The sequence below is a fragment of the Phalacrocorax aristotelis genome, chromosome 20 (genome assembly GCF_949628215.1).
Source record: "Phalacrocorax aristotelis chromosome 20, bGulAri2.1, whole genome shotgun sequence".
NCBI lineage: Eukaryota > Metazoa > Chordata > Aves > Suliformes > Phalacrocoracidae > Phalacrocorax > Phalacrocorax aristotelis.
This window is the reverse complement of record NC_134295.1, coordinates 3,830,631-3,845,103: the sequence shown is the minus strand read 5'-3', so window position 1 is coordinate 3,845,103 and position 14,473 is coordinate 3,830,631. Positions and strand designations below refer to the sequence as shown.

Genomic DNA, 14,473 nt, shown 5'->3' with positions numbered 1-14,473 from the left:
CCCCAGCTGATCCCAAATGCCTACCCCACAGCACCCCAGCACCCTCTTGGCCCCCAGATTCCCCAACCCCAAGTCCCACAGCACCTGGTTACTGAACCTAATCCTCCTAACCCCAAATCCTTCCTGTCCCCAAAAGCCCCCAGGGCACCCCATCACCCCTTGACCCCAAAGCCTCACCCCACCCCAGCACCCCATCATCCTCCACCCCAAGTCCCCCTGCAGCCCTCCTCACCCCCAACCCCAAAGCCTCATTCCAACCCCACCCATCACCACAGCACCCCCCCAAACCCCCATTACCCCTGTCACCCAGTGACCCCAAAGCCTCACTCATCCTCCCCAGCACCCCATTACCCCCCACCCAAAACCCCCATGACTCCTGTGACCTCAAAGCCTCACTCCAATGCCCCCCACCACCCCCCCAAACCCCATGGCCCCCCTTACCCACACCCCCCTCCAGCACCACATTACCCCCACCCCAACCCTCCCCACGGCCCCCCTCACCTCCCCATCACCCCACCACTCCCACCCCAAACCTCCGCATCCCTCCCACGGCCCCGTTCCGCCGCGAGGGGGCGTGTCCTACCGCCAGGGGCGTGGCATGCACCGAGGGGGCGTGTCCTACCGCCAGGGGCGTGGCATGCACCGAGGGGGCGTGGCCTCTCGGCGGGGCGCACTACAACTCCCGGCATGCTCCGCGCTCTCCCCCTCCCCGCCCCCCCGAGGCTTCCGGCGGGGCCGGCCCGGGGCGGCGGAGGGACCGGCGGCCGCGGGCGGCAGGTGAGGGCGGGCGGCGCGGGGGGGCCCCGCCGGCCCCAGGGGAGCCCCGCCGCGGGGCGGCCAGGCCCGGCTACCCCGGCCCCTCTTCTCCCTCCCCGCGGCAGCGGTGCTCCGGGCGGGGGGCGGCTGTGAGGGGCGGCGGGGGGGGCCCGTGTGGGGGTGTCCGGGGGTGCCGGCGGGTGCCGGGCGTTGGGGGGGTCCCTGAGGGGAAGCGGGCGGGGGGCGAAGGGTGGTTGCGGGCCGTGCTCTGCCCGCCCGGCCCGGCCCGGCCCGGGACCCCCGGAGCCCCCCGGCGGCTGGGGCTCGGCCCGCTGGGCTGGCTCTGCTAGGCGGGCCGGGCTGGGCCGGGCCTGCCTCGGCGGGGAGACTGGCCCGGGACCCGGCCCGCAGCTCAAACTCCTGCTATAAACCCGCTTTAAAACAAAACAAGTGGCCGCGCTCCGGCCGGAGCTCCGGCTTCTGTGCGCTGCTGTCCTCCGAAGGGCTTAGGCTGCGACTAAAAGTAAAACCTGTTTTTTTTCATCTCCGTTGCCGTCCCGCCGCTCTTTGCAAGAGCGCTTCACCTTTAAGCTCTTTCTGAGGCAGCCCCTTTGGTATTTCTTTGTTTGATCTGTTCAGTCTTAATGTTGGCTGAAATTTGAAACGTCCCCGCTGTGCTTTCTCGTGTAATTGTTCTTTCCCTCTGTTTGCGTGCAGATGAATTATTTACCTCTGCCTCGCGTTGGGTTGTGTTTGTCCAGGTGAAGGTAGGTGAGGGCTCGGTGCCCCTCTCTGGGGCTGAAGGTACTGGGGAAAAAAAAAAAGTGAGAGGTGTGAGAAGGTGCTTAAGCGAGGCTGAAATGAGGTAAAAACCTTCTCAAACGTTAGGATGTTTAAATGTTGTTTCCACGAGGCTAGAAAGAGAAGCGGGAACGCTCGTGATTGCTCCTCCCATGTAAAGAAGCTGTGAATTGTACAGGAGCGAGCTTTAAACTTGAAGCTTGCCTTTGAAAAGTACGAACATGAGCAAGTCCTGGGCAGAATTGGGTTTGCTTGCAACGGAAGGGGAAGAGTGAAGCTTTCTGTGGTCCGCTCTTGGTGGGTAAAGGATGGGTTCAGCTGAATTAGCTTCATGTGCCAGTGTTGTAGAGGTTGCACGGGGTTGTAATTAAGTTCTGCTGCCTGCTGTGATTTCACTATAAATGCCTGTTGCTCTTCGAACATACATTTTAAATTAATCCAAATTACTTTTAAGAGTAGACGAGACCTAAAGCTGTAACTCAGCATAATTTAAATTCCTTTACAAATGAGAGTGCAAAAAAGGGGGAAATAAAGCCACAATGAGGGAACCTTGTTGGCACACAGTTATGCCAGTTGAAGTGAATACCTCCGGTGGTGGTGGTCAGAAACGCCTTTTCCCAGTCAGAGTAGGTGTAACCTTGATCTTCCCAACAGTGCTGGAAATGACTGCGCTGGTCTGTCCTAAATGAGCGTGGTTTCAAGTGTGTCAGCTTGTACTTTCACAGGGCTGGCTTTGTAATCGGATAATATTTCAAAGGGTGTTTTTGTAGGGAAGGTTTCCTTTCTGGACTCCCAAGAAATGGCTGGATGAGCTAGATGTGAGGCACAGAGCATCCTCCAGTCCTGGAAGACGGGGAGGGGGAGTCCTGTTGGGAGTACGGGGCAGTGCAGAGAGGCTGCCACAAACAAGGAGAATGTGATTGCATCCTTGTTTTCATGCTGCTGGATCAGTAATCTGTGATTATACAGCCTTCTACTTCATTCAATCACTGGTTAATTTGATTTCCAGTTTAATTTGATGACAGTTTTGAGAGCCAAATCACTTGTATTTAAACAAATGGCTTCTATTTTGATCAAATTTCATTGTGTTTGGCATGTGTTGGGGCATTATATGTATTAAAAATCACTGACACTGCAGTTCCTGCAGGTCTGTTAGTTGGTGATGAATATTCAGTTACGAGCTATACAAAACCTGTGTCTGGCAGGGAGTGGGAAGGGGGGGGCTTAAAGCAAAACCCATGCAGGCGTGGAAGTTGCACTGATACTAGTTTTTTTTGTCGCTGGTCTAAGTGACACCATGCACGAGGCAAGTTACAGATACCCTTGGGGTCATCTGGGTCACCTCAAAACATGTTAATTTTTCAGGCAAAACCAGAACTTCAGGCTACAGGGAGCACAAGGAAGCTGGTACGGCTGTTGGGGGCAAAGATGTCATCTTGTTCCTGCTTCCATTACAGGTGGGAGTGGAGTGTGCGTAGTGAAGAGACGCTTCGTGTCCTTCAGAATCTGTTCCCTAATTTTGTTTAGTTGGGGTTTTCTGCGTACAAGTGCTGTGTGGGTTTTTTATGAGTGCGAGAATGCCTTGGCTGTTTTTGCTGGCGGGTTTGGAGCCCGTGGAAAACTAATGGATGCGCAACTGTCACAGCATTAGGCCTCGGCTTTGTGTCGAGGGGAAAAAAGCCCTTTCAGAGATCTATTTTTATCATTTAATTAGTAGCTCTTGCTGACTTGTCAGGGCTGCGGTGATAACTATTTCCAGTTCTTTTCTGCGCAGCGGGGTCACGCATTAGTCAGGCAGTGGATGCACCAGCCAGCAGTCCTACCCTTGGCTGGCTCCGGCTGGGGGGGTTTTAACTCCTTCCAAACTGTGCCCCCAAATTGAAGGGCAGATTCCAGGTGAGGAGTCAGTGTATAGGTATACAGAATTTTGTCAGTCTTAGCTGAGGGTCTCAAAGTGCTTTCCAAATGGTGACTGTCCTTCATTTTTCTCTGCCCCGGAGGACTTCTTGTGTCTCAAAAGGAACTGAGGTGTAGAGGTTGGTGTGATTTACTGGTGGCTGGGTGACCCGCTTGGGATCATAGGTAAAAGACTGCAGATTTCCTGATTCTTGCTCTTATCTGCTGGTTTTGAATGACTCTGGTCAATCTTTCGGGGTTGGAAGGTGGCCTCGCAAAGCCTCTAGCAATGGCTAATTGTGCATAGGTATTTATGCTCCTTGCAAATGAGGAATCGGTGTTTTCCTGGTTTCTAAATGACAAAGCCCTTAATCTACAGATACTCTTTTTTGTGTTGCTGGTTCTATTGCTTGTGGTGTCGACTTGTTTTTGATTATCAGCTGTGCTGAGATAGGGAGGTGAGAGGCAGCTCTCGTCCCCAGCTACAGCCTGGTTGTCACACTGTTTGAATTTCTTTGTTTACTGATGACTGTATGCTCTTTCCACGTTGCACTGGGGAAGAGATGGGGGAGGGACGACTAATTATCTCCAAAGAGAGGCTTTTAATGCTATTAGTCAAAGGAACTGGCTTCATCTCCTAACTGAATGAATTGTGTGAAATAACGTGAAGCACTGGTGGCAAAGATAGGAGAATTGAGAGCAGTCCAAATGATTTCACTCTGCTGAATCCTGGAAATAGATAATTTCCCCCCCCAAGCTGTTGCCTAGCAGCAGCCATTTGGGGGGGGGGCGAATGGGTATACAGATTGTTAACTTTATTCTTTTGTGTTTGTGCTTTTTGGCATGCTGATTACAAAACACAGTTAAGAATTGCTTACTTCCCAGCTACGCAGCTAAGTTCACAAGTCACGATGGGCAGTGCGTTATCGTGACCTATTTAACCCTGTCGGCTGAATGTCACGGGGCAAAATAAGGTGTGTACTGATGAGGTTGGTTTCTGCAAGTCTGGCACTTCTCCAGCTCCTGCACTAAGCTCCTAGTCTACTCCAGCTGTGTGCCTTTTGAAACAGGTCTGGTAAAGATCACTGGACTTTGGTAAAGTTTAATGGCACTTAAACTAGAAGGTTTGAACCTTTTCACTTTGCCAGCTCCAGAAAGCTTCTGCTAAAGGTATGAACCTCTTTGCAGATGAGCAAGGTACTGGCAGCCAGGTTTTCCTTTAGTTAACCAATCCACAAAAGTGAACCCCTTAATTATGCTCTGTTGCCATAGTCTTAGTTGTCTAAACTCCACCAAGATTAATTCCCACCATTGATTTTAAACCAGAGGCAGACCCTTGCAGGCTTCCTTCATTGCCTTACACTTGTCTGCGGGAGGGGTGAATCTCTCTAAATGTGCCTACTTTTCTTCCCTAAAGACAGTTAGCTTTTATGGGTGCAAGCCATAAAAAATTTGGCCCGAGTCCTACTGAGAAGCCTAGATTTGTAAACTTGGATCAAAGTCCGAGAGGCTCTGTCTTGTTTGGTGTCTGCACAGTGTTGAGCACCATGGCGTGCTCAGGGCTCTCAGCATTATAAACCCTGTGTTGCAGAGGGTGTCCTAGCAAAAAAAAAAAGAGGTTATTGCTAGATGTGGCCTTCAGGTAGGAGGTTAGGATTGCAGGCCATGTCTCGGTGGGTTTGCAGAGGCTGTGCTCATGGAGGTGAAGTTTTCAGAGGTGCTTATGGATGGGGGAAAAGCCAGAGGTCATCGCGTTCAGAGAATTTGAGCTTTGAACAAAGCATATAACTGTCTAAGCCAATTTTAAGAGGACTTTGGCATCTGCTGTACTTGCATGCCTTTGTGAAGGTTGTGTTTGCTTGCCTAATTCTTTTCTCCTACTTAAAGTCAAATCAGCAGTGTTTATGTCACCGACTAAATTCGCTGGTATCGGTCTGGGGTAATCGGCTGTGCCAGCAGTGCCTGATGGAAGTGTGATTTCTACCAATATTATTTCTGCCTTGGCAAGAGCTCCCTGCAGATGCATAGGAGGGCTGGTGCTGGTATGTTATTGATTACTCTTATCTGCAGAGCTGTCAAAAAGTTTTGGCGGGTCTGGTGTACTGCCAAAATCCGCAGGAAGCGGGTTTGCAGGTACAGCTATCACCAGCAAGCCTTCGTGTCCTAGCGCAGAAGATACTTCAGCGGGTTTATGCAGGGATAGAGGCAGGGTCAAGAGGGTTTGGACTGGTCTTTGCTGCCTGAGCAAGCTGCCGCAGGTTCTCTGGGAATGCATTTTTCAAAGCTGCTCTGCTGCAGTGTTGACAGTGCAAATCTGGATGGACCCACAGAATTGCAGTTACTGATCTGTGCTCCTGTGTGGAGTGACCTTGTGCTGCCTGGGTTATCTTTATCTGCTGGGAGCTAGAAGGAGAAGGATAATAATTACTGAAATAAGTGAATGGCCATCTGATTTGTGCTAGCAAGGTTGGTCTTTTTTTGTTGGGGGTATTAAGTCTAGTCTGTCTGTTGCAAACCAGGTGTGATTTACTGCTAGGTGGGAAATGGCAGAAGTAGGAAAAAGGCTGAGGCCATTTGGGTTTGTTCCTCTGTAAAGGGCGTTTGCATGATTTCAAAAGAGAGAACACATAATTAGAAGCAAAGTCTCTTTCACTGACAATTTTGGTAAGTAGCAGGTGAGAAGTGGCACGTTACCTGTAGGGCCACTGAAACTTCTTTTGCCTTACGCTGAGAGCTAAGCTAGTGCTTATAACCTGCTCCTAACTTGATCTGTATCCTGTTCCTCTTGGCTGTGGATCAGGGCCAGAGATGAGTAAGGCCACAGAATTTTTCATCTTGTATTTCCAAATCAATTCTTAACATACAGTCCCACAATTATCGACAGAAAAACCTGAGGTTACAGGCATGTTTAAACATGATTTCTCTGGCTCAGCTGCACCTTTTTAGAGTAATATCAACCTTTGGGTGGAATTGTCAAATGAGTGCTGTCAGGCTCTCCTGGCTTGCGCTATTTTACAGCAGTTTTGAAATTAGCTGTGGCTTTAGGCCATCTGGCTTTTCTGTTACCTGTTCAAACAAAGTGAAGGCAGTTAATAGAGGGCCAGCACTGGCAGAGCGGGGAAACTTGAGGAAAATTCATACCTGCTAACTCAACCTGACGCTGAACATTGCAGGAAGTGTTTTTTGCTGCTCGTTGTTCTGCTTCACTTGTCTTACAAATACTGGATTTTTATTTTTTTTTCTGAATATGAAGATAAGTGGGGTTTGCAGGGAGGGAAGTTCCTGGGCTGGAAAGCTTTGCTCTTACATGAGCTGCTCAGTTGCTGACATCTCAGTTCAGGCTGGCTCCTTCCGTACCTCGCCCAGAGAGGCTGTTATTTGGGAGCGTTAAGAAAGGATCCAGCTTCTCTGGGGGGGTGTTGGTTCGCTTACAGAGAATGCATCTGGTGGAAGTAAATTGGGGATTTTCAAGATGAATTTACTAAGCAGGCTTCCTGAGGTTTCTCGAACACATTGCAGTGCGTGCAACCAGCATTAGGCGTGCAGAAACCTGTGTGAACACATCAGGCTTGGAAAGCAGAATGAGGGAGCGCTGCGAGCCTGCTGGATCTCCAGAATCAATTTGACACTGGTGATTACATTAATCAGTACTATTTCTCATCTGCTTTTAGCTTCAAAACGAAGCCTTCAATCTGTGAATCTAATGACTGGGTTCTACCTATCAACTAGACTGAGTACAGGGAAGATTAGGGTGCTTGCATGGACAGGAGGCCTCATTTAGCTCCCAGCTGTGTTGCTGCCGTGCTGTTTGATGTCAGGCAAGTCACTTGTTCTCGTACCTGTTTCACCCTCCTGTCTATCCTCTCTAAGATTACACGTGCTTAGTGAGGGCGTAGTCATACTCGTGTTCGTAGCTAGAGGGATGTATTAATGCATCTCAGCCTTAAGGGCCATAATTAGCAGCCAGGTTATACTGGTCTGGGTCCCATCATACTACGTGTCATATGGTGTGTAATAGGGACTTTAGTAAACAGAATATGAATAACAGCAGGAAGCATTTGCTCTGAGTAGCAGGTATGTGTTGGGTAAGTCCAGCAATGCAGATGGGTATTGCTGCTGTGCTGTGGTTGAATCAGCAGGGTTCACATAGTTGTTGCTTCATTTGCACCATGTCCTATATTTTGTGAATGTGTATTTGAAGTTTTAGCCCTGCATTTTTTTTAATTTGAGTGTTTTTCCAGGTTTCACACTGGACTCCTCTGCCTGTGGATCTTTTCTGTGTTAAATTCCTTTGCAGGGGAAGGTTTTTCAGAGCTTTCCTAGTGTAATAGGGACAAGTTTGCCTTGATTCTTCAGTTAGTTGATTCATTACTGCTGCTCTTGGAAAGTGGTGTTTATAAAGCTGCTGTGCTATATTTCAGTGTGGAAAGGGAGGCGGGGGGAGAAATGAGCAGAAATCTGTTTCCCCTTCAAAATGAAATTGCATAGGTGATGCTCTTGCATGGAGAGACCAGCAGTCCTTGCATAAACATGGGATATATTAACATTTCTAACTAGTAAATTTATGGATAATCTCTTCTTTTGGAGGATTTATTCTGATTTGAGAGCATTAATCTCTGGGAAAATTAAACCTCTCTTAAATCCACTTTGTTCAGACTCTAGACTGGGGAACTGCTGGTAAGCCCTACCATCTTCCTCCAGCTTTTCTGCGGGCCTGATTGGAATTGCTGTGGAGAGAGACACAGCTGGTCCAGAGGCGTCTGGGGCTTGGTTTTAGGTGCTTTATTCAGTTGTGTCAAAATGGATTCAGAAGCCGTTTGCTCTGTTCCTGTAATGAGTGTGTGGCAGCTTTGAGCACTGCCAAAGAAACAGAGAAAGACCCTAAACCGAGCAACCCAAAAGGTAAGAAAGATGAAATGTTCGTGGGAACTGTGAACTGTCTCAAAGCTGCTCGTCTGCACGGTGCTGCAGTTTTGGGGTGCTGGGGGGACGCCTCTTCGGTGACCCAACTGCCGGTCTGCCTGCTCGTGCTGGGCACTTCCATGATTGCCGAGGCATACCTTTGTTTCAGGCGGCTGATTCATGGCCCTGTATATTTAATCATAGTTTCTATAGCAGTTAAATCTTTAACGAGAGGGTGGAGTTCACTTTCAGTTTGTTGTGGGATTTTTGTGAGTAGTATGGCCGATTCATTAATGCGTCCTGCTGATCAGAGTCATTTTTATAGGGGACTAATGTTGAAGGATATTCTGCATTTGTGGCGCATCTAATGAGTGCGGAAACAACTCTAGCTTATATTTTAAGAAGTGGCACGAGCATTTCTTTAGGTTGGTTTGTATCGTGCTGTGTGGTCGCATTGCGAAGTAAATGCAAAGAGTAGGATTCGGTATGTTGGTGCGAGATGTTCAGGTTACTACTTTTTGATTATCAGTTAAGATAGTAGAACTACCTGGTCATACACCAGTGAATGACCGTGAGTCCTCCTGTGCTCTCTACAGGTCGTTCCCCCGGGGTTTGACATTTTCTGTTGGCTGGTAAGTTCTTGGGACACTGTTTACAACAGCAGTTAGTCCTGTCGTACTGAAAGCTCAAATTCTTAGGTATTTCCAAGGTGACTTTGCTGCAGGAAGCTATTTGAGCCTTCATTCTTAATGCCACTAGCAAGGGTTTTGATTTGCATCATCAAGATAACGCGGTGGATAGTGCTTCTTTGTATTTAAAGCCACATGTCGCCTTGCTCTCATGTCCCGTAAAAATACAGTGCATTCTTGAACTTGGAGCACAACATTGATCCTGGAGAAGTGCATTAGCTGAACGGGTCCTCAGTGGGCAGCACTTCTGGGATGGCTGGCCATGCTGCTAATGAGTTGGGCTTCAACAAAGCCTCGTCTGAAGTTGGTGTTAGTGGTTGCTCTCGGGAAAGCGCGATGGCTTGCGCTGTTGTCTGCCTGCATCGATCGTCTGCTCTGTTCATCCTTGCATGCCCTTTGAGCATGAATGCTGTAAAAGCAAATGAAGCTTTTTTGTCCAAAATTCTGGTTCTGATCTGGCATGTGACTTGCCACTGATGAGGGCAGTTGGAATAGGAATCTGTTGGGAATGGATTTGTATCTGCATTAAACAGAAGGAGAATGGGTCCATTGCCAACTGTCTGTCAGGGAGATGCTGGTTAAAAATCATTGCGCTTAACTTGCTGTGTGCTGGGTTCAGCAGCGGCAGACGACTGACTTTTGCCCATGTCCCCAGGATGAATCATGTTTGGGGTTAAACTGCTGTTCAGAAACAACCAGTAAAGCAGTTGGGAGCGTGGTGCGCGAGGAGCTGGGGTGGTGCGTGTCAGCATGTGGCTCGGCTCCATCGGAGATGTTAGTGTCTCGCCCTCCACGGGGATGAGCTCCTGGACTGTGGTAGGTGTCTTTCCCACGCCTGTCCCTTGCAGTCGAAGATCAGAGAAGCTTTTCATGTTACACAGAGGCTTTGCAGGTGAAGTGGAGGTCCTGGATTATTTGCCTTTTCTGTTATGGGGTTGAAGGCAGAAACAGTTTGGTCCTTGCTTTCTGGCTGTAGCAGTTGGGATGTGAGATCATCTACACCTGTATTTGTGGAGCTTTCTTGCAGTTGCAGGCTTGAGTCTCAAATTCAGTGTCCTCGTGGGCTGTCTTCAGAAAGAATTACTTGGTAAAAAGCTGTATTTCTGATGGCTGATAGTAACTGAGCTGAGCTGCCTTGCAATTGCTCTTTGACAGCGTTTGTAGTAGCCATCGTGGGGTGAAATGTTTGCCGTCTTTTAGCAGAGTGCTTGTCAAATAGTTTCATTCAGTGCACTTGGCTTTTTAACAGATGAGAGAGGTTTCTCGTGAGCCCGGGCAGCCACAGCAATTGTTTTGCAAGGTGAGACAGTTCTGTTTTGACGGGCAGGAGAAATAATAATGTGTGATTCAGAAGAGTGATGAGTCTTTGGTTTTGGATCGGTGAACTGCTTTTTTTAAAAGCTATTAGCATTTGTCTTCAAAGAAATCTGAGTTGAAAGCCAAAAGTTAACAGAAAGAGTTCCTGAGCGGTGCTGATAGGATGTGTCCTGTGGATAGGGCTCCCAGTACGCTTGAGGGGACTGGGATAATTGGTGCTTCGGCAGCGTGAGCTCAGGGTGGGGAGAGGGAGGGCAGCGCTGCGTGGGTGAATGAGGGCTCTGCCTGGGTGCAAGGCGCTGCTGCATCGGCCGCAGCTTCTCGAGGGCCCTGGGAGCTGCGGCGCGGCCGACCTGCTGCAGGTCTGCTGGGGAAATGATTAACCACGCCGGGAATCCAGTCCTGCCGGTAGCCGGCGTTTCAAATGGCAGTGTACTGCAGATGGCCACGTTTGCTAGGGACCACGAGTGGGGGAGGAGGGAAGGAGGTTTCGGTCTCTGTTGCTTGCTGTATGCGGTGTGCATTGCAGAGCGCTACAGGAATGGCCTCTTGCACTGATCTTCTCTCCTGGCAAAAGCAGCAGCAAGTTATCTGAATCATCGGGAGTCTTTGGCCATTTGCGCAGCGCAGCCCTGTTCCTGCTGAGAATCCAGGTCTAGCCTAAATACCTGCAGGCTCGAGGGATTGTGGTGTTGGGGGCAGGTCCTACGCGAGTGAGCAAGGCGGAAGATCGGCTCCCATTTCAGCGTTTTATTGCCTGCTCTCAGGGCTATCGCTTCCTTTGCAAAGGGGTTATTTCCTTCCTGTGACATGGTATTCAATGGGAGGAGGGTGTGCAAGAAAGTGAAAACCTGTAGTTGTCTGTGGTGATGACTCAGCCGTTGCATTTTCAATTTAGTCACGTTTACTGTTGCTGTCTAGGGACATCTGGGGCAGGTAATATGTCAGCTGGATTGCACGACCTGATCTGCTGGCTGAGGGAGACAGTCCCCAGAAGTCAGAAGTGTGTGTGTCTTAGCGAATTGTAAGTTTAATTGGCCTATATGTGAGTTTGAGCTCTTTTTGTGGCTGGAGGATTGCTGATTTATGTTGCGATCCCTTAACAAAACAGTTCTTGTGGAGGCAGACTCTGCCGTTAGGCTTTGTGTGTCGGGCCGCCGCCGTACAAGGGCTTTGCTGGAAGTGGGGTGTGCTTTCTGTGCCGTGCGTGCCTCTTGTGTCCATCTGTCTGTGCTGGCTGAGGGAGAGCTGGAATTTGGAAATGCTTTTAATTGCGCCAGGGAGCAGGTGGCTTTCCGTTGCATGGGTTTACAATGAGTTGTTTGTTCCGGTGTAGGTTGGGGTAGGGTTTTGTTGTTGTCTTTTGTGCCAAGAAAATGGGAGAGATGAGGGGCAGAAAAGGTGGAACTGGTTGAACTGGAATTCCCGGGTTGTGCCTGGCCTTGGGTTATGAACAGCAAGGTCCTGCTCATTTCAAAACCTGTCGCACTGGGTTCTGTTGGTGTTTCAGGTTTTTGCTCCTAAGTGCACCAGAGGAGTTTAATAATAGTTTTGTAGCAGCGATCTCAAATGATCTTATGAGTAAACAAGTCCTGTTTTGTCACTATATTAGATACTCGTGGCTTGGTGATCTAACTGGCTCAAACAGCATGGAAAGATAAGGGTGGCATCTTTCCTTTGGTGTTTGCTGTGGAAAAAGGAATAGAAGAGTGGGCAGCCTCTGATGATTCATGTCAGATTTTCCAAGCCTGTTCGTGGTGCTGGGAAGCCTGGCTTGATGCCTTCCTAACCCAGTTTTATCCCTTGTCTCTGACAGCAGACTGTGCTCTCCAGTGTGAGACCCCTCTTTTGGGTTGCAGCTGTGTGAACACCCAAAACGGCTCTCGCTGCTGAAGAAGAGGTCCTGCGTGTTCACTCCGTTCCCTTCTAAGTGAACAACGGTTTGTGGGCCATGTGACAGCAAATTGAGGAACTGAACTGGATTAAAACCAGCTGTTTCTGCACTGGGCTGGTTTTGACTGGGGTCAGCTGCTCGATGAGATTCCTGATGCCAGCGGAGGGGAGGGCGGGCAGAGCTGCTCCGTGCGCTGCCGAGCGCCTGTGAAACTACGGCTTTCGTTGCCTTCTGCACGGAGCTATTCTGGGGTTCAAGTGCAGTTGTTCTGGTCTGCGCTCGGTGGTTGTGCCTGCGTGCCCTCACCTGGTGCTTGGCACCGAATCGCTCCCTCGAGGAAGCTTTCAGGTTTAGTTGTTTCTCCAGTTTAGTTTTCAGTTCAAACTAACCTGAAAAAGCTGTGACGCTGCAGGCATGGAAAAGCTATGCTGAACCCTGCAGGGTTAGGATGGTTTGCTACTGGGGGGCTTTTACTCAGGCCTGTTAATTTTTGTGGGAAGCCTGTTATTTGGCTCACACAGATGAATGCTTTCTCCTGACAAAAAGCTTATTTTATCCCAAATGCACTCCTGTTTTTGCAAGACATCAGGGAAATTGGGGCGTTTTGGCTCTTTGTGGTGTGCTCTCTTTGCTCCAAGTACGGGTATGTGACGGAAAGACCTCATTAGTTTGTGCTATGGTAAAAGCTACTGAAAGCTTGACTCTGCAGCAAGACAGTCAATACCCAAACCTAACGCAAGACTGAAAGGAAGTCTTAGTGGTGGGGAAGGCAGCTGAAGAAATCAGTCACTACATTCCCTTTGGCTGCTGAAACCAGGATGGAGGTAGGAAAGCATTACGGTCAAGTGGTCCGAGCCAGTTCCTGCTGCAGCGCAGTTACTGCTCGGTTCGTGGGCTGCCTTTCCCTGGAGTTCCCTGACCCATCTGGAGGGACAGGGGAGGCTGCGGAGAGGTGCAGTTACAGGTTCCAGCAAATAAATTTACAATGAAGCAAATTACTGATAGCTGGCAGAGCTCCTGCAGCCTCCTGCGTGCTCGTTCCCCGCTGTCGGGATGCGAGAGTGCAAACCTGTTAGCCTGTCTCCCAGCGAAAGCTGCCGTAGGTTTGTGCTCGGTTGCGCGTGGGCGTTTTACAGCTCACTGTATTCTGGGGTAGGTGTTTATTGCTGTTACGCAGCTGTTGTGTATCTAAATGCTGGTTTTTGTGGATGCCTCTTTGTGAATTGAAGTCTTCCTCAGATGAAGTCATTTAGGATATCTCCGTTTATAGTCAAACCCCAAAGCTGGCTGACAAATACCCTCTGTGGCCTTCAGATGAATAATATCATCTGTCCAACTTTGACTTACGTGGGAGGTGAAAGGATTCTGCCAGTCCTGAAGATTGCTGTAACCGTCATGAATTTACTGAGTGAAGCTGGGTCAGATTGGATGAAGCTTCAGTTCCTTTTTACATCGAAATAGCTATTCCTCGATACTTTATTGCAGAACAGTTTCCCTTTGATAAACCTGTCAGCGTAGGACAGTGTAACCTGCACAAACACTTCCTTTGGCCACCTTCCTACGAGGTGTCCTTTTAGAATAGCGTGGTGCTGGACGTTCACGTGCAGCGATGCCATCCCTACGCGCCGGGACCGAGCCCCTTATCTCGCCTGGCAGAGGTATGCAGCAAGCCTGTTGAACGCGTACCCGTGCGTGCCGGAGGTGACTGTCAGCGGGGGCAAGGTGGTGGGTTTTGTTCCTTAGAAGGGCATGTTGTGCTGGGGTAGGGATGGGGAGGGCGTTCGACTGTGAGGCTTTCTGTGGACACATCAAACAGGGTGAAGTGTTGAACGTGAGCGGGGATGTGTTGTGCAGCCTCTCTGTGGCTGACGCCGCCGCCTTGGAAGCATGGGCTATGCTGAAAAATATTTCTTCTCCTTAAAATGGAGTATTTCACCACCTGCTACCTTCTAAAAGAACTGAACCAAGGTGTGTTTCATGTGACTGATGTCAGCTTTCCTTTCCTTTCCAGCTGTAGGTAAGGATATAATCCTAACATGATTTCAGCTTGTTTTTTACGTTTCCAGAAATGCTGTCAGCTTCTACTCATGGCTGCCTGACAGGCGTGAAGGTTTCTAACTCCTGGGGCTTACTAAGAGCTACCTTTGAAGTCTTAAAAGCATAGCAAAGCACTTTGTTTCTAGTTTATATGGCTCAGTATGGATTTAGGTCCTGCTGG

The 14,473-nt window shown here is 49.3% G+C and overlaps 1 protein-coding gene across 5 annotated transcripts in view; it reads left to right on the top strand.

The window, feature by feature from the left end:
- Positions 1-684: 684 nt before the first annotated feature.
- PHACTR4 (phosphatase and actin regulator 4) overlaps positions 685-14,473 on the top strand; it is a 68,524-nt gene continuing 54,735 nt past the window's right edge. For 2 of the 5 annotated variants that reach the window (XM_075114868.1, XM_075114871.1), the window contains exons 1-2: positions 716-777; positions 1,474-1,523. The gene's annotated coding sequence lies outside the window, so the exon portion shown is untranslated. Of the gene's footprint in view, positions 778-1,354; positions 1,371-1,473; positions 1,524-2,922; positions 3,015-14,473 lie in introns of those variants that run through there. The other 3 variants (XM_075114867.1, XM_075114869.1, XM_075114866.1) reach the window with 3 other exon arrangements.